The 19,362-nt window shown below is 37.8% G+C and overlaps 1 non-coding gene and 1 pseudogene across 1 annotated transcript; one reads left to right on the top strand and one right to left on the bottom strand.

Annotated features, from left to right (window-relative positions):
• Nucleotides 1–381: 381 nt before the first annotated feature.
• LOC132601715 (omega-6 fatty acid desaturase, endoplasmic reticulum isozyme 2-like) lies at nucleotides 382–5,399 on the top strand (annotated as a pseudogene).
• Nucleotides 5,400–18,493: 13,094 nt separating this feature from the next.
• On the bottom strand, nucleotides 18,494–18,599 carry LOC132604763 (small nucleolar RNA R71). The gene has a single exon (XR_009568864.1). It is a non-coding gene; the product is annotated as a small nucleolar RNA R71 (small nucleolar RNA).
• Nucleotides 18,600–19,362: the final 763 nt, after the last annotated feature.

The raw sequence follows: 19,362 nt of genomic DNA, 5'->3' as shown, positions 1-19,362 counted from the left end.
TTTATTCCTGAACTAGGAAAGTTGAAAATTGTTCATGAGTTACGAAGATAAAAAGAATTTTTTGAATTAAAATAGGTGCATGTATTAGTCTAGGTGCATGCTAGAAAATTCCTATAAATACCTAGATACTATAGTTATAAAATGAGAAGAAAAAACGTAAGCCTAAATGAAAGTTAAGTTGGTGGAACAATATATTCCCCATTTCTCTTCAAAGTGAATGATTGATTATGTAAGTCAATTTGAGTGGAACAAAGAAGACTCATTGCCTCACTTGTCTTCAAGAGAGAATTTAAGTGATTGAAAGTGCTTCTCCTCCCCCGATTTTCCAACACTATGCAAATAACATAGTATGCTTCTTCTTGAGCTAACCACCAAGTTCATATGGTTCAAGTTGACCTGTATGCAATCAGTCTTTGAAACTGGTTTTTTCAGCAAACTGTTCCCTATTTCAACAAATATGTTTATGTTAACCTTTGTTGCTATGTGAGGAATTTGCGCTCAATGTGTTATCCTATCATGATCATCAATTAAAAAATAAAGTGTATCGACCTCAGATTGTGTGATGCTGTGTTTTTTTTTTAAATTTATCAAAATGAATGACCTTTTTCTAATTCAGAAATAACATAAACTTAAATTTCTCATTTAAACCTTGTGATCGTTTTGCATGTCATTATGATCCTTATAGCCCAATATATACTGAACGTGAGAGGCGACAAATCTATATTTCAGATGCAGGTGTGATAGCAGCGACTTATGTGTTGTATCGTGTTACTTTGACACAAGGGCTGGCTTGGCTCGTATGCATCTATAGGGTGCCCCTCCTTATAGTAAACGGCTTTATAGTGTTGTAATCACACTTTTGCACCACACTCACTCTTCATTGCCACATTATGATTCATCCGAGTGGGAGTATCTAAGAGAAGCTCTAGCTACGGTTGATAGAGACTATGGTGTGCTAAGTAAGGTCTTCCAAAATGTTACAGATACTCATGTAAGCCTATCAAGTGGGCCGGGCGGTATAAATGTGGGTCACATGGGGCCGGGCCGGTCAGAGCCATAGTTAGTGGGTCGGGTTGGAGGAGGGAAAGGGGTGTCCGGCCCAGCCTTCTATCGGGTAGGAGTACATAGTGGGCTAAGTGGGCTGGGCTGGATTTTAATTATTTTTTTAAAAAAAAATCTAATACTAAAATTATTAAGTTTGATACTTTAAAATCTAGTTGTTGTCAACATTATTTTAACTATCAAGTTCCTTAAATTATACTTTGGCCCAATTTTCAATCTATAAATACCATTCATTCTTCTCCATATTATCTCACAATTCCCTACTCTCCACTTTCCCTAAATTTCCTACTCATCTAAATCTCTCTCTCTCTCTCTCTCTCTCTCTCTCTCTCTCTCTCTCTCTCTCTCTCTCTCTCTCTCTCTCTCTCTCTCTCTCTCTTCCAACTTCCAAGTTCAAATTTCAAAGTTTAAATTTAATGAATAATGATAATCCTCCACCTCCTCCTCCAATCCGAAGATCAATTTCAAGTCCGGTGTGGTTGCATTTTGAGCGAGTAGACGAGTAACATGTTAAATGTCAACATTATGGTCAAATATATCTCCATAAGTCCGGACCGGTTTTGGGGGGTACTGGTCCGTTACGTAGGCACTTGGACAAAAGGCACAAAATTGAACTTTGAGGTTTATCTCTTCTTTAAATTTCTCCATTGATGCTAGCGTTTTGAACTTTTCATTTGTAATAAGTTAACCGTTCAAGTCTGTATGTTTTGAATTTGCAATGTTATCAATTTAAGTTTGAAATTTTATTTTAAATTATTTATGTAGTCTTGTATCACATTCTTAACTTTTTATAATTTTTAGCACTTAAATTGTTACACCTAGGAAATCTTTTCGTTCATGCACAGTGAATTGACTGACGAAGGACATGATGCATACGATGTTTTGATAAGTAAGAAATAATATTTACTGATTCTAAATGAGATTTCAAAGACATTTGAGGTAGGAGACGAAAGTTGTTAAGGAAAGAAAGGTATATGTTGTGTGTCGGGCAAGAATTACGAGTATCGAATTAATGATGGCTTAATGACATTTTGGAGAAGAGTTATAATGTCCCTTATATTGGTAATGAAGTGTTAAGTAAGTTTCGAGAAGGATCCATAAGCCAAATATGGGCATAAGCCATCCCAAAAAGGCGATTTAAGGAAACATTTTCGGATAATCTGATTTGGAGGGGCCAAAACGCCATTATAAGTTTGGAATTTGGAAAAAGACTAAGAATTAAATTTGTAGATAATTGAAAGAGCTTTCCCACCATAGGTCATGGGCCCTCATAGCATATCGGGATCAAAAGTTATTCTACGACATACTGTTTGGGCAAAATATCACATTCTGGCGCACTTTGCGGCGCAACATGCGGCCAGCAAACACGACATGCGGCCACGCAGTTGTGTAGCAAAGTGTGCTAATGAAATTTTAGTGGTCCTGCATGGTTTGCGACACAACATGCATTTAGCAAAGCACGCTTTGCGTCTAGCAAAGTGTGCTACATATTGTGTCGGTCCAGAATTTTCTGGACCATTATATATAGACCCAATTTCGTTTCTAACTCATTATTTCACCATTTTTGGTCCTAGAAACCTCTAGAACACTCCCTACCATTCATCCACAAGAAATTAAAAGGAAATCCATGATCAATAACACCAAATTCATGAAACAAAGTGTATGAAAAACAAGTGAAAATCATCCAAGCCAAGAAAATTCCAAAAGAGGTGAAATGGGGTTTTGGTGCTAGAAGAATATTCAACTCAAGGCTTGTTTCTGCGCTATCTAAGGTAAGTTTCATGGTATTTTCATGATGTTTGAAGTATTTATAAGTTGAAACACTTGGATTGTAGAAGAGTATAGAAATGGGTCATAAAGGAGTGAATAGTGTCATTGTTGAACAATAGTTGGATTGAATTACGAATATTGGTATGTTGATATTGTTTGCATGTTATGAATGACCTATAGAACATGGAATGAGCATTGTATATGAGAAAACGCGATAATGATCTATAACCATAATTGCGGAGAAATTGAAAGGAAGTGGCGAATTGTGGGAAATGTAGATAAATGATGATTGTTGGTTGTAATATTGTGAATGTTGATATGAACGTTGGGAGCTGATATAGAACATGGGAAAAGTAGTATAAACAAAGGAAATGGTGCCCAATTTTATTTAGCGTTAGTAAATCCGTTCCTACAATTGTTAGCTAATGTCGATACGAATTCTCTCTTGAAGGTAGAAACGTGACATTGAAGGGGAACAAGGGAACGATAGACTAATTAAACGAGAAAGGTATGTCAAGGCCCGTCCCTTTCTTTCAAAGGCATGATTCCTATGCTACGATTTCATAAGTACTTTCATGACCTCTTTGTTTTCAAAAATTAAAAGTCTATGATTCCAATGCATGATTCCTTGCCTGATAACCCGTAAATGTTTTCCCAGAATGTTTGTATCTTTCCAAAACAAAGGTTTATGATTTTGTAAGCTTTTATGATTATAATGATGGACATGTTTTTGTAATGACAACGATGATGTCAAAGACGAGAATATTTTCCTACTTGATTATGATGATGATTCCAGGTTTAAAGATTCCAAAGCATATGAATTGACGCCCTACGAGGTTTATGACTTTATTCTATGTTCTCCTAATGCTATTCTTCATTGATAGTCTCACCTTATAATAGTTGTTCCTTCAAGGTGAGACAAAGCCATGATGATTATTCCATAATATAATCGGAGGTTACCGACCTTACGTCACTCCGATAAAGTGCACTTTTGTTTGGGCTCTAATGCATGCTACGTATATTATATGTGTATATGATATGTATATGTATATAGGGGATATGGGGAAAAGGTGAGGCGCTATAGACGCATAGCCACCTGATCAGTTGGTATCAAACCCGGTGGTGGGGCAAACCCGGTGGTGGGGCAAACCCAGTGGTGGGGCAAACCTCAGCAAGAACGCTGAGTCCCAAAGGGAGGTGAGTGTAAAGCTTGCCTTAGGCGAATCCCACATTGGTTTAGGTAAATCCCACATTGGTTTAGGCAAATCCCACATCGGTTAATATCATCCCGGACGCGAGACATATATGGGTACATGGATCGGAGCCGACGCCTCGGCAATATGACATGTTCTATTTTCTATATATGACAAAGAAATGTTTTTCAAAGGAAAGCGAAGCATGCATGGCATCCGCCCTAAGAGGTACTCATATGTACATGTTACTCTTTTACCTTACGATATGCTCTATATTTCCATTCTATTGTTATCCATACTTGTATCCCTTATGGTAGTATCGTTCATGCCATACATACCCGGTACATTACACTGACGTCCGTTTTCTTTGGACGTTGTTTTCATGCCCACAGGTAGACAGGGAGGTGCTCCTGATCTAGACTCATAGGAGCTAGAGCGGATGTGAAAGCACTCAATTGTCCGGAGGTGCTTATGATTGTTCTTTTGGTATATATGTATATGTATGTTTTGGGCACGACGGGGTCTTGTCCCGTCCATATGTCTAGCATTCCAGTAGAGGATCATAGATACGTAGATGTGGGTAGTATGGTCTCACGAGGTTGCTATTGCATATATATATTATTATTATTATTATTATTATTATTATTATTATTATTTTAAAAGCCTAGGGGCTTATGTATATAAAGGTAATTATGTTTCAAAATGAAAAATGGTTCTTCTATGATTTGGGTATAGAACTAATGAATGTACGCTTCATGAGTATGACGAGTAATAGAATGAGTGATGCTCGGTGGTTAGCCCCCGGGTACCTGTCATGGCCCCTAGTTGGGTTGTGACATAAATAGCCGTTGGGAGTCTTCATTCCCACAACATATTCAAGATATACACAAATATACCATTAACATATAATGATATACACAAATATACCACTTAAATAACTCTTTTTTTTTTTTTTTAAAATTAAATCGAAGTGGACCGGGCCGAGCCCCCTGTGGGCCAGAACCCGAGCTATTGGTGGGCCGGGCTACCGGGATAAATGACATGTCCAGACCAGCCCCCTAATATTTTCCACTAACCCAGCCCACCACCCTCTTACCGGGTTGGGGGGTCGGGCCGGTCATGGGCCGGTCCCGGGCCGACCCGGCCCAATTGACAGGCTTATACTCATGTTTTGCATCATATATTTTCATATATATCACATTACCATGCAATGGAGGCAACCAAAGCTATCAAGCCATTGCTAGGAAAATACTACCAATTCGACAGACACCCAAGTCCCCAATTTTAAAGGCAATGTGGAGGGATACAAAAGAGTGCACTTTTGTGGAAAAAGACAAAGATAAAAGTGTTTATTGGTACAAAAACAAGCTTTGAAAGTTGAATACAAAGAAGTATTCTTTCAGGATGGATTACACTTTGAACTTGAGTAGTTGTAAGTAGTTTGAATTGCGTGTGTTTTCTTGTATTGTGCTGTAATGTTTGTTTTAGCTGTCACAATTATATTGCTAAATCCATTGTTACACAATAAAATGAACATCTACCTATGTAACAATCAATTTGGTGTGAACAAATGAGATAATTTTTGTTATGAAAATAATTTCTTTTTAATTGAAATTAACTATTAAAAACACACGAATTTTCGACAGAAATATTTCAGGGAGGTTGTTGAAAATTGACTAGTCGAATGCTTTTTCGACAGATATTCCGCTTCTGACTATCCATATTCCCAACGGACATCTATGCAAATCCCATAATATGCTTCTTCACTTGAGCTAGCCACTAAGTTCATATGGTTCAAGTACACATGCAATTCAATCTTTGAATCTGTGTTTTTAGCATATTCTTCCCTATTTCAACTAATTTGTTTATGTTAACCTTTGTTGATATGCGAGGAATCTGCCTCGCTCAATGTGTCATCCTATCATGATCATTAATTAAAAATAAAGTGTATCCAACCCAGATTATGTGATCCTATTTCCTTTTGAGTTTATCAAAATGAATGACCTTTTTCTAATTCAGAAATAACTTAACTTAAATTTCTCATCTTAACCTTAAATGTCAACTTCTTATGGTCATACAAATGTTATGGAGTATTTTAAATTACAAGTTCAAAAGTCTCATTGCCACAACAATGTTATGAGATATTTAAGACTGACTACAAATTTCAACTCGCTTTATTAAATTAACTTCTTGCTCAGTCTGGCTTAATTAAGCAAGTTATGAAACTCCGAATTGATTAAAGTACCTGAAATTTTACACATTAAAAAAATAGAGTAGATTAATATATACCCGAGCGTGACGGTGATTATTTTGGGAAGGAAGTGTTTTAGAAATATGAAAATTAACCATATGAGCACTGGCACGAGTAAGAAGGTCCAAGATTGGAGAGGAGACACTTGAAAAGACCCAATTTTGGATTGTATTTTGGTTTCATCTGTAACTGATGAGATCATAAAAAATCGACCAAAATTTTCCGGGTTCTCGTGGAGGATTTGCTTGGTCACTTGGCTTATTGCTACTTTGTATACAAGAAGAGTGTTTTAATTTATAGAAATTGAAACACTTTTTTACAAACTCATTTTTTTGTGAACTAGAGTCATCTAGATATGGGTCGGGTCGGACTGTCACGGGGGAGCAAGGAATGTGGCCACTCCCCGTAATTGGGTCGTATTGTTTGAAAAGTAATTGGACCACATTTTGATGAACAGATAAATTTGAACAAAAATACACCAACATAAAATATGAAAAAACTTGTAAAGGTTTAAATCACATGAGCCAGGGTTTGAAACTCTAGCAAATTTTTTAACCTCATGAATAATATCTTCGGTTGCACTTGTCAATCCATAGAATTCAAGCACTGTCACAATCTTTTTATGATTATTTCAATTAAGTGATGGTTTTGAAGAGAAAAGTTTTCTTATTATAGAATCGCTACTTGGAATTGAGGTTTTGGTGTTTCAAGTCACCGTATTATTTATCGCTAATAAAAAGAACAGTTTGACTTCTTTTCAGTCCGCAAAATAAAAAATTCGGATAAAGAGTTTTGTTGATTGAGGAAAGTTGTTAGGCATCCCTGAGTCCTTAAAGACAAGGAAGAAACTGTACATTCATAAGATCAAAGACAATGATGGGAGCTAGGTGGAAGGGAGTTCGGAATCTAAATGACCCAACAATTGAGGAAATGAACCAAAATACCCAAGAAAAAAAAGTGTTACCAAAGTACCCTCAACGCAGGAATTTCCTGCGTTAAAGGGCTTAACTTTAACGGCTCAGTTAAGTCCTTTAACGCAGGAAATTAATGCGTTAAACAAGGTGGTTTGATGTAGGAATTTCCTGCGTTAGACAAGCCAATGATTCTACTATCCATCTGCACTTGATTTAACTTAAAGTTGCATAGCGCAAATTTTTTTTCACGTTATATGGTACGTTTAAACTCATTCAAACCTTATATAAAGCGTATTTTGGACTAAGGGAAAACACAAAAACTCATTCAGCTCATAAATTAATAAAAATGGAGGATCATCCAGTTGTTAGGGTTTCATTGTTTTGAGATGGGGAGATTATTTATGAGTTTAATAATCTGCGTATATTCCACCAAAATATCATGTTAAGTTTCCACTTGACCTAAAATTATCAAGACTACTCGTAGCCTTATATAGTAAATTTAGAGTTAGTAGGCGAGAATTTAATTTAACTATAATAGGGAGACATCCAATATCTTTTTAACCGCAAGGTTTAGTTAGTTATGGCATGTGGAATATCATAGACAGTGTCTCTTTGACTGATTATTTGAAGGCGCCGGATGATTATTTGAAGGCACCAGATGATTATAGGAAATGTATCACTCTCAATGTGCTTGAGATGTATGTTGAGAAGCATTGCAGGTTGTGCGTCCACCAAACAGTGTATGGAGGGACCTAGTTGTGTACCAGTTCCCTTATGCAGTACAGTACGAGAATCAATACAAGATTTTTACGTGGAAAACTCCTTGCTCAAGGGACTAAAAACTATGACCTACCCCAGTAGGATTTCAACTCCACTACACGAGCAACTTCAGGTTACAACTCTATCGTAAGCTAGGAACTAACTCCCATAATCCTTGCCCTTACAATAACGCTTGTTGACACCTAATTTTTGACCTCTCATAATTTATTTTAATCACTCAGGGTCCTTGGACATCAAACAAAGTGAGATATGTATTTTTAGAAGTCAAAATGATTTTATAAAATTATTCAGCTAATATTTTACCATTATTCTTTGGTAAAATAATTCCTATAATATTATAAATCATTTAGAAATTGATTTACAAAATTATTGCAACAATTAGGATATTTGCTAAATTAACCAAGAGAAAAACAATTTATAACAATTATTTATTTAATTGTCCAAAATTGTTAAACTGGCAATTGGCAAGTATCTCACTCTATTTAATTCAAGGAATTTGATTAATTAAATGAATTAATCATTCACCTCAATTATTATATTCAATTTATTAGAATTTTATCATAATTAATTGAATTGTGATTAATTCTGTAAATTATTCACTAAACGACTATAATTGAAATAATCAATTGATAGTTCAATTATGAATCAATTGAAAATCAATGTCCATAATTGAATTAATTATTGCAAAATTAGCCTTTTTAATTGTTATTTAGTCTAATTGTGACCTCACATGAAAAGGCCAAAGTCATTGGTCTGATTAATTAAGGTCATTCTAGCAAATGTTACTTTAAAATGGCTAATTGGACTAAAAAAGGATATAATTGAAATAGCCTGGTCTTAAGATCAAATCATTTAAAGGAAATATTTGCAAAATTAACCTTTATTTGCTTAATTAGCTCTCATCTAATTATAATTAAGGGTCTAAATTAATTAGTCTTTGCTTAATTATGATTATTTATTAAAATAAGCGTCAAAACCCAACGCGTATATACACATATACACGCATATACAAGTGATATATATGTATATCACGTGTATGCATGTATAAGTATTGAGGTTGTTTCTTAATTCTTTAAATTGGGATCGAGCCCAGCCCAACAAAGGCTAGACTCGGCCCAATGATGCATTAAGAAAGGCAAAACCCCAAAACTGCCTCATTTTTTTCATTTTAGTGGCCAAACGACCCCTACGAGCTTCTCTCCTCTGATTAAGGGTAAAACCCGATACATGTCACGACCTAACCGGAGGACCATGATGGGCACCCGGCGCTAACTCACCCGGGCACCTCTTATCGTACATTCATATTTATATCTAGGTGAGCCACATAGCTTAATCATAATTTCTATCCATCATTCATGCTAATCTCGATGGGCGACAATACATTCATAACATCAGTAACAACTAAGCCCATATCAAATGTACATAAGCCGACGAGGCTATCAAAAGAAATACAAAATATAAACCAACAAGGCTAAGGACATCTAATCATACACAACCGTCTACGAACCTCTAAGGAGAGTATGTCACATTATATAGGCGGGACAGGACCCCGCCTTGCCCATAGGTATGTGCACAAAAGAATAATACCAAAAGTTGTAGCTCCGGAATGAAATGGAGCTTCTCTATGTAGTCCCTGAATGAGAAGTCTATGGGTCAGTCCTGTCTCCCTCTCCACCTGCGAGCATGACGCAACGTCCACAAAAAAAAAAGGACGTCAGTACGAATAATGTACTGAGTATGTAAAGCATAATCAACATCATAATATGAGCATAAGAGACAGCACAAGAAATATCATAGGATGGGAGAATCGGGGAGTAGTAGAGCCATCATCACAATTACTTACTTGTCTTTCATAGGGACCTTCCATTTCTAATACGTGCTTGTGGACATACATATATGCATATACCTATGTCCATGTTCGTATACATATCCATATCCATGATCATATATATATTCGCATCCATATTCATATATGTATTCATATACATATTCGTATTCATATGCATATTCGTAACCATATACATATTCGTATCCATATCATACCCGACCATGAAGGTTCGGTGGTTTCACATACCCGGCTATGACAAGGCTCGGTGTCATACATACCTGGACCTACCAAGGCTCAGTGTTATCCATACCAACTGCAGTGGTGCGCGCGCAATAGGTATCATACCTGACCATATAAGCTCGGTGTTACATAATAGTCATATATACTTAGACATGTATACATAAAAGTCCATAAGTATCATCAACATCATTGCCATTATCGTTTTCGTTACATCTATCCTGATAGGATCAACTATCATATAAAGGAAGTACTAGTGTCGTGAAAGTATCGAGAATCATGAGCTTTGGCACCCTTAGAGGTAGAGTCATTTATAAATCATTATGGAACTCATAGAACGATATATATATATATATATATATATATATATATATATATATATATATATATATATATATATATATAGAGAGAGAGAGAGAGAGAGAGCAAGGGAACCATGCCTTAATGAAAGAAGGGTTAGCCTTACATACCTCTTTGTCTCCTCAACTATTTAACGTTCACCGTTGAAGCTTGATTAATCTACATTTAGAAGGATTTTATACCATGGTTAATCTTTACTGACACTCTTAAATTCAAACTAGAATGATTCATGATTTAGTGAAAATTGGCAGCATTTCCCCTATTTCGTCAACTTCCACCATATCACAAAAAAACACCCAACAACCACAATAATATCCACAATATCATAATCAAGTATTCACATTCGATTTAGCCTTCAAAATTCATCCTTGTGTTCAACTAATGCTAACAACTTCATACCCATTTTACCACATTTTCATATAATGCTTCTTCATCACCATTATTACTTTCCATAGCAATATTATACCCATATTATACTAAGAATCATAACTCAAGTTAGCTTACTACTCAAAAACCTATAAAAACTACATTTAGAACTCATCTTCCATTTTTTCCTTCTACCCAAGTTATTCAACAAATAAACATTCTTGATAATATGTAATAAGTATGAAAACTAACCTTTTTATCGCATAAAAAATGAGCTTTGGAGCAAGCTATCAACTCATATGAAAACCCTAGCTTCAATATCCAAAGAATTCTTGGAGTTTATTAACCCTAGCAAGACCTCTAGCACATAGGTATCTTGATTCTTGCCTTTTGATATTTAATCTCCCTTGGATTTTGGCGTGGGTTAATTTATGTAGTAAAAGAGAGAGGTTTTTTTTGGAGAGCCTTTGGATCGGATTTGGTGAAATGAAATGTCCAAATGAAGTGGAAAGAATTATATAAAGCAGAACTTAAACTCCCGTCGGGCAATTCTATGCCCATTTTGACGGGCCGTATAAGTTCCTACGGACCATCAAAATGGTCCGTAGAACTGCCTAGTCAAATATGGGTCACTGTGACCATTTGACGCTTGGCTGGGTCAATTTGACAAACCGCAGAATTTTCTGCGGGGCGTCAAAAATTCTGCGGGCCGTCAAATGGTCCGCAGAAATTTTCTGCTCAGACAGTCTGTCGTACAATAGCCATAACATTTTACTCAGATATCACATTGACGAGCGGTTTGTTGGGTTGTAAAATAGACTCGATGAACTTCAATTTGGGCAAAATAACAACATCAAAACTCCTCATATTCTAGCAGATATGCCCCCACTAATTTGGACTAAAATTCTGTTTGAAAATTTTGCCAAGTTTTACCAATCCCACAAACTCAATTCCTTTATTTGTTTGTTCTTAAATCCTTCCATAGCTCATTTCATGGGCTTAAACCTCCATAGCCATAATATCGGAACATGTAATCTCATATATCCTAAGGTAACTCCCATTTTCGCGATTAGGACAACTAACACCTAACGAATCTCAACGGACGAAACTCCGAGGTGTAACATTCTCCCACTCTTAGAAACATTCGTCCTCAAATGATAGATGATAGAATCTTGGGGATTCTACAAAAATTTCACCAGAGTTTCCCCTATAATATGACACTACCATCCTACACAGCAACCCAAAATACATCGCCTCACAGGGCTATAACAACACGACAGTAACCATGGCCACACATGACAAAGAAAACATCAAGAAAAACATTACATACCTGAGGTTAATGGCGTCTCTACCTGAATCTCTTCTGAAGGTGAAAATAAATACGGGTACCTAGACTGCATGTCCTCTTTGGCTTCCCAAGTCATTTCCTCTCTATTATTATTCCTCTATAAAACTTTAACTGAAGCTACCTCTTTGGTTCTGAGCTTTCATACTTGCCTATCTAAAATGGAAATGGGGACTTCTTCATAAGATAATTGTTGAGTAAATTGGACATCATCTATTGACACAATTCTAGAAGGATCTCCAATACACTTACGAAGAATCGATACATGGAAAACTAGATGGACTGACTCCAAATCCGCAGGTAGGTCTAACTCATAAGCCACTTGGCCTACATTGCGTACAATCTCATATGGTCCAATGTACCGGAGACTAAGCTTGCCCTTTTTGCCAAATCTCATGACACCCTCCATTAGCGACACCTTCAAGAATACCCAATATTTCACTTGGAATTCTATGTCTCTTAGACGATTATCTGCGTAGGATTTCCGACGACTCTAAGCTGTTAATAATCAATCCTGTATAAGCTTGAATTTCTCTATAGCTTACTGGACCAAGTCTGGCCCTATCAATTTGGTCTCTCCTACTTCGAACCACCCAATTGGCGATCTATACTTTCTCCTATATAAAGCCTCATACGGAGCCATTTGGATGCTAGAATGATAACTATTGTTACAAGCGAATTCAATAAGTTGTAAGTGATCATCCCAACTATCTCCAAAATCCAATACACATGCTCGTAAACATATCCTCAAGAGTATGAATAGTATGTTCAGCTTGCCCATCAGTCTGTGGGTGAAATGCCGTGCTAAGGCTCACATGAGTCCCTAAACCTTCTTGGAAAAACTTCCAAAAATTGGCTGTAAATTGAGTCCCTCTATCGAAGATAATAGATACTGGAACACCGTGAATTCGCACTATCTCTTTAACATAGAACTTTGCATAATCTTCCGCCATATATGTAGTTCTGACTGGTAAGAAATGAGCTGACTTCGTGAGTCTATCCATAATCACCCATATAGAGTCATACTTACGTCGAGAACGGGTTAAGCCTGTAATGAAATCCATATTAATTACTTCCCATTTCCAAGTTGGAATTTCTATAACTTGCAACAATCCACCCGACTTTTGGTGCTCAATTTTCACTTGCTGACAGTTAGGACATTGAGCTACGAATTCCGCTATATCTTTCTTCATCCCATTCCACTAATATATAGATTTAAGATCATGATACATCTTTGTTGCTCCTGGGTGAACGGAATAATGGGAACAATGGGCTTCTCTCAATATTTGGTTGCGTAATCCTGCAACATCAGGAACACATAACCTGCCTCGGCATCGGAGAACTCCATCTCCAGAAATATCAAATGATGACTTCTCCTTCTGAGGGAGTGTATTTCTGTAATGAATTAGCATGGGATATTGATATTGACGCTCTTTCACTTCCACTGCTAGTGACGAGACCGCTGCATTTTGAATGATAGCTCCTATACTACCTGAGTCCCCTACTCGAACTCCTAGGCTAGCTAACTGCTGGAGCTCACGAGCTATATCTCTTTTCTCTGGCTGAACATCACATAAACTTCCCATAGATCTACGGCTAAGAGCATCAGCCACTATATTTGTTTTCCCGAGATGATACAGGATGTCAACATCATAGTCTTTCAACAATTCTAGCTATCGCCGTTGCCGTAAATTCAGTTCTTTCTGCTTGAAGATATACTAGAGGATCTTATGATCTGTATAAATATCAACATGGACGCCATACAAATAATGTCTCCACATCTTCAATGCATGAATCACTGCAGCCAATTCAAGATCATGGGTCGGATAATTTTTCTCATGTTTCCGCAACTGTCTTGAAGCATATGCTATCACCTTACCATGTTTCATCAACACGTAGCCTAACCCAACTCATGAAGCAGCACAATAGAAAACATAACTTTCCGATCCCTCTGGAAGTGTCAGGACTGAGGTAGAAGTTAATCTATCCTTTAGAACTTGGAAACTACGTTCACAAGCATCTGTCCATTGAAAATTAGCTAATTTCTGGGTCAGCTTCGTGAGTGGTGCAGAAATAGAAGAAAATCCCTCTACAAATCTCCTGTAATAACCTGCTAAGCCCAGAAAACTACGAACCTCCGTAGGTGTTGTGGGCCTTGGCAAAGTCTTCACCGCTTCAATCTTTGGGTATCTACCCAAATACCATCGGCTAAAATAATATGCCCCAAAAAGGTCACTAAGTTCAACTAAAATCAGACTTAGAAAATTTGGCGAATAACTCTCGAGTTTGAAGAACTCCAAGAACGGTACGCAAATAATCCGAATGTTCTGCCTCGGACCTAGAATATACCAGGATATCATCAATGAACACAATCATAAATATATCTAAGAAGGTCCTGAACACATTGTTCATCAAATCCATAAATACTGCCGGTGCATTAGTTAGCCCGAATGGCCGTATCTGTTTCTGAAAGCTGTCTTAGGAATATCTTTCTCCCTAACTCTCACCTGATGATACCCGGATCTCAAATATATCTTTGAAAACCATTTGGCGTCTTGCAATTTATCGAATAAGTGATCAATCATTGGAAGAGGATATTTGTTCTTGATCGTCACCTTATTCAATTGCTGATAGTGAATACACATCCTCAAGGAGCCATCTTTTTTTTGCACAAATAGCACGGGTGCTCCCCACGGGGATGAACTAGGCCTTATAAAGCCTTTTTCGAGCAAGTCCTTCAAATGCCCCTTCAACTCTTTCAATTCTGCGGGAGCCATTCTATAAGGAGGAATAGATATGTGCTTTATATCCGATAGCACATCAATAGCAAAATCAATCTCCCGTTCTGGAGGGAGGCCTGGAAGCTCTTCGGGGAATACATCCGGAAACTTATTAACCACGGGGACAGACTGAAGAGTTGGCGATTCAGCTTCTACATCATGAACCCGAACTAGATGGTAAATACAACCCTTGGCGATCATTTTCCTTGCCATGAGATAGGAAATAAACATACCTTTCGGGGACGCAGTGTTTCGTTTCCATTCTAAAGCTGGTTCTCCCAAAAATTGGAAGCGAACCATTTTCATTCTACAATCAATATTGGCATAGCAAGAAGACAACCAATCCATGCCCATGATAACATCAAAGTCCACCATTTTTAACTCATGTAAATCAACATAGTACGATGGTCACAAATCACAGCTACACAATTTCTATATACTCAGCTAGCTATTACCGGTTCACCAACGGGTGTAGATACCTCAAAAGGTTTGATCGACTCCGGTTTGACCCCAAATTGACCCGCAATATATGGAGTAACATATGACAATGTGGAGCCCGGATCTATCAAAGCATATACATCGTGAGAAAATACCAATAATATACCTGTGACAACATCAGGAGAAGACTCAAGATCTTGGCATCCAGCCAAGGCATAAATACAGTGCTGAGGACCGTTGGAAGTGGGAGCTCTTTCTCTACCTCTACCATGGATGACCGGCGCTTTTGAACCTTGCCCTCTAGGGCGTATCAGTGATGAAGACCTGGCTGCTGATCCTGAAGGCTGGACTCTACCCCTATCACCAACCGAGGGGCAATCACGCATAATATAGCCTGGCCGACCGCATGTATAGAAAACCTATGAACCCATTCGACACTGGCCCCAATGTAACTACCCACATTGGGAACATCGTGGCATGGGTGGCCTAGACTGAACCGAATCACCCCTGAACTGAGAACCCGAAGCCATGAAACTCTGACTCGGTCCAGAATGAGTAGATCTATCAAATCTCTGGCCTATAAACCGTGAAGGCGCACTAGTCATAGAATGGCCAGAATTCCTAGAAAACTGCTGTCTTAGCCCATCTCTAAACTCACTTGTTGGACCCGAAGATCTATCCTTCTTGTTATACCCTCTATCATGCTCACGCTCACTCCTTTGTTGTTGTTGGCTTTCTTCCAAATTCTGGGCATGGGCTTGAATGCGTGAAATATCCATGTTGTCCTGAAGGGACGCAGTCAAGCACCTATCCATCAAATATGTCCCTAGGCCTCTCACAAATCGGTGCACTCGGTCACCTATATCCGCTACCATGGCCGGAGCATACCTAGCTAAAGAATTGAAGCGGTGACTACTCTAAAGCACTCATATTTCCTTTTCTAAGATTTAAGAACTTATCGGCTCTAGCTCATCAAACCCCTGGGGGCAAGTAATGTCGAAAGAAGGCATCCACAAATTCTTGCCATACCGGAGGAGGTGCATTCACTCCCCGTGAAGCCATCCAAACTGTGTACCAATGAACCGCAACATCCCTCAATCTATAGGATGCTAACTCCACCGATTCAATGTCCGAAGCATGCATTAACCGAAGCATCGTCAACATCCCATCGACAAAATTTTGAGGGTCCTCATTGATGTGGCGTGATTTTACGCCACAATCGATGCTTTTTGACTCTAAGTTTTACTTGTTTTTAAGCAAGCCTATGTGATTTTACGTGGTTTTTAGTGTTTTTAAGGTAAAGGAACAGATTCGGCACAATCACAGTTGAAGTGCAGAACCAGGTCGTAAATTGAAGTTTACGGGCCGTATTCCACAATACGGGCCGTATTCCATGGTCGTGTTAAAGGATCCTAGAAACAGAAAGTCTAGCTGAGAAGATGGTGATTTATGAGCTGAGTTTACGGACCGTATTTCAGTTTACGGTCCGTATTCCATCTCGTATTTAGTCATTCAAGCATCTGGCAGAAAGTCTAAGATTAGCAAAGTGAAAGACGACCAAGCAGTTTACGGACAGTAAACCACTTTACGGTCCGTATTTTGGAAGGTTAAGTTGCACACAACTGAGAGAACGACGTGGGCGTAAACCATTTTTACGGTCCGTAAAGTGATTTACGGACCGTATTTCAGCAAGACGGGACTGAAGTGCAAAATCTGTAACTTATGTATTTTCAAAACTTATAAATAGTCATTGTAGGGTTTTAATAGACAGCATTCATTATATTTTTGTCTCTTGACTTAGAATATTAAATTCTCTCTAGTTTTTGAAGATTCAAACACCAATTCAAGTATTACCAATTCCTTTTTCATTCCAAAGTAAGCAATTATGAATTCTTCAACTTCTTATTTCTTGTTCTTTGTCATGAGTAGCTAAATTCCCATACTAGGGTTGTGAACCCAATGATGGTGTTTGGTGATTGGGTTTCTGATTGATATACAAATAATGGATTATTAGGGTTTAATTATTCTTCATTCTTCATTCATAATTAATGGTTGCAAACATTGATTAAAGCCATAAACCCTAATTTATTTGGGAAAATAACTAGGGTTGGTAAGAATAATTAACAAGAACTCAAAGCTTTAAACTTTGTTTAATAAATTCACTTAGGAATAAGAAGAATTTACTTGGCATGATTAATTGTTCGTCATTATCACTTTCTTATATTTGGGAAAATCATAGAAAGATATAATCTTTATTTATTGGGAAATAGTAGAGATTCACATAGAGATTAAGTGCATTCATATAATGATCCATTATAAGTATATCAAGACCAATACCCATGATCATACACCCTATCTAGCGGGGACACAACCTTAGTTTCTTTTACCATAAATTTCCACCAAAGCAATATTTTAGCAATTAGTCATAGAAACAACCAACTTTTACACAAATTATCGGATTAAGACATTAGACCTAGAACCTAGCATCTACGATTTTAGTAACCTTTTCACACCATATTCCCTGTGGGATTCGACCCCAACCTCGTTGGGTTACTATATTTGACAACGTTCACGTTATACCATTAATAGGTGTAATTTGAGCGTATCAAATTTTGGAGCCGTTGCCGGGGAATACAGTTTTGAAATTACTAAATAGTGTTTGCTTTGATTAAAGTCTTTTGCTTATTCCATCACACCTTGTTTTCTACTCTGTGTAAACTAGGTGATCATGAATCAAAATCAGCAGAACCAGCATGCTGGTAATCAGGTGAATCGGTTGAACAATCAGGCGAATGAATCTGATGATGAGAATATTTTTGCTGAACTTGTTCAAGAGGAGGACTATGCATCTGCTATTGTTCAACCTCGAGTTGGAGCTGCTACAGTGAAAATTGACTCATCTTTATACCAGCTGTTGAAACTTGAGGGATACTTTCGGAACTCTACCGAGAATGACCCTCAACGTCATTTGCAGAATTTTGTGGATGTGTGTGCTAATCACATCCAGAACAATGTTCCACAAGATGCTATTCGGTTGAGGTTATTCAAATATTCCTTAGCTGGGGAGGCAGAACATGGTTCTAGAAGCTGCCCCGAAATTCGATTACTTCATGGGCAGAAATGGTAGCTGTTTTTCTTACAAAGTGGTACCCCCCTAGCAAGAAGGCTGAGATTCGCAACAAGATATATGAATTCAAGCAGCGACCGGGGGAACAACTATATGAAGCCTGGGAGAGGTTCAAAGAGTATTTGCAGAAGAGCCCGAATCATGGTTTTCTGGAAAATATATTGATGGAGAAGTTCTACATAGGGTTAGATCTAGTGACACAGTCAGTAGCTAACAATGCAGCTGATGGGTGTTTTATGAACAAGACCTTTCGACGAGTGACCACCATACTTAACAAGCTGACAACTCATAATCAGGCTTGGCACTCAAACAATGCTGATGTGGTACCATATGGTAGTGCTATGCTCCAGAATATAGTGAAGGAGAATCGGGATACCCAGCAAACATTGGCAGAGCTTGCAACAAATATTTCCTTGTTGACGAAGAAGTTCGATAAATCTCAGATCAAAAAAGTAAATGTTTGTGAGGATAATGTAGTTTTGCCAAAAGGGATGTACCATGCTCAAGATGGTCCATTCCTTGATGGGCCACCCATGCAGGTTGAAGATGCCAATTATGTTAATAACTCTCAAGGGGGTTATCAAAGACAGAATTACCAAGGTGGCTATCAAAATCAAAATCAATGGAGACCTCAGCAAGGTCAAGGTGCTTACAACAACTCTGGGAACTACAATAATAACTATGGTGGTGTGAACCAAGGGAGCTACAACAACAACAGCAATTTTGGGAACAAGAGTTCCAATCCTTATATACCACCAAAATGGCAGTCATCAGAGTAGGGTAGTTCAAAAGTTGAAGCAATGCTTGAGAAGATTCTGGCAAATCAATCAAAGTCTGAAAGGAATTTATCTGGGCTGACAGAAACAGTGGGTTCTCGTACAACGGCTATTCAGAAGCTTGAGTCGCAAATG

Source organism: Lycium barbarum, chromosome 7 (assembly GCF_019175385.1).
Source record: "Lycium barbarum isolate Lr01 chromosome 7, ASM1917538v2, whole genome shotgun sequence".
NCBI lineage: Eukaryota > Viridiplantae > Streptophyta > Magnoliopsida > Solanales > Solanaceae > Lycium > Lycium barbarum.
The sequence above is the reverse complement of the archived record's forward strand: the minus strand, read 5'-3'. Positions and strand labels throughout refer to the sequence as shown.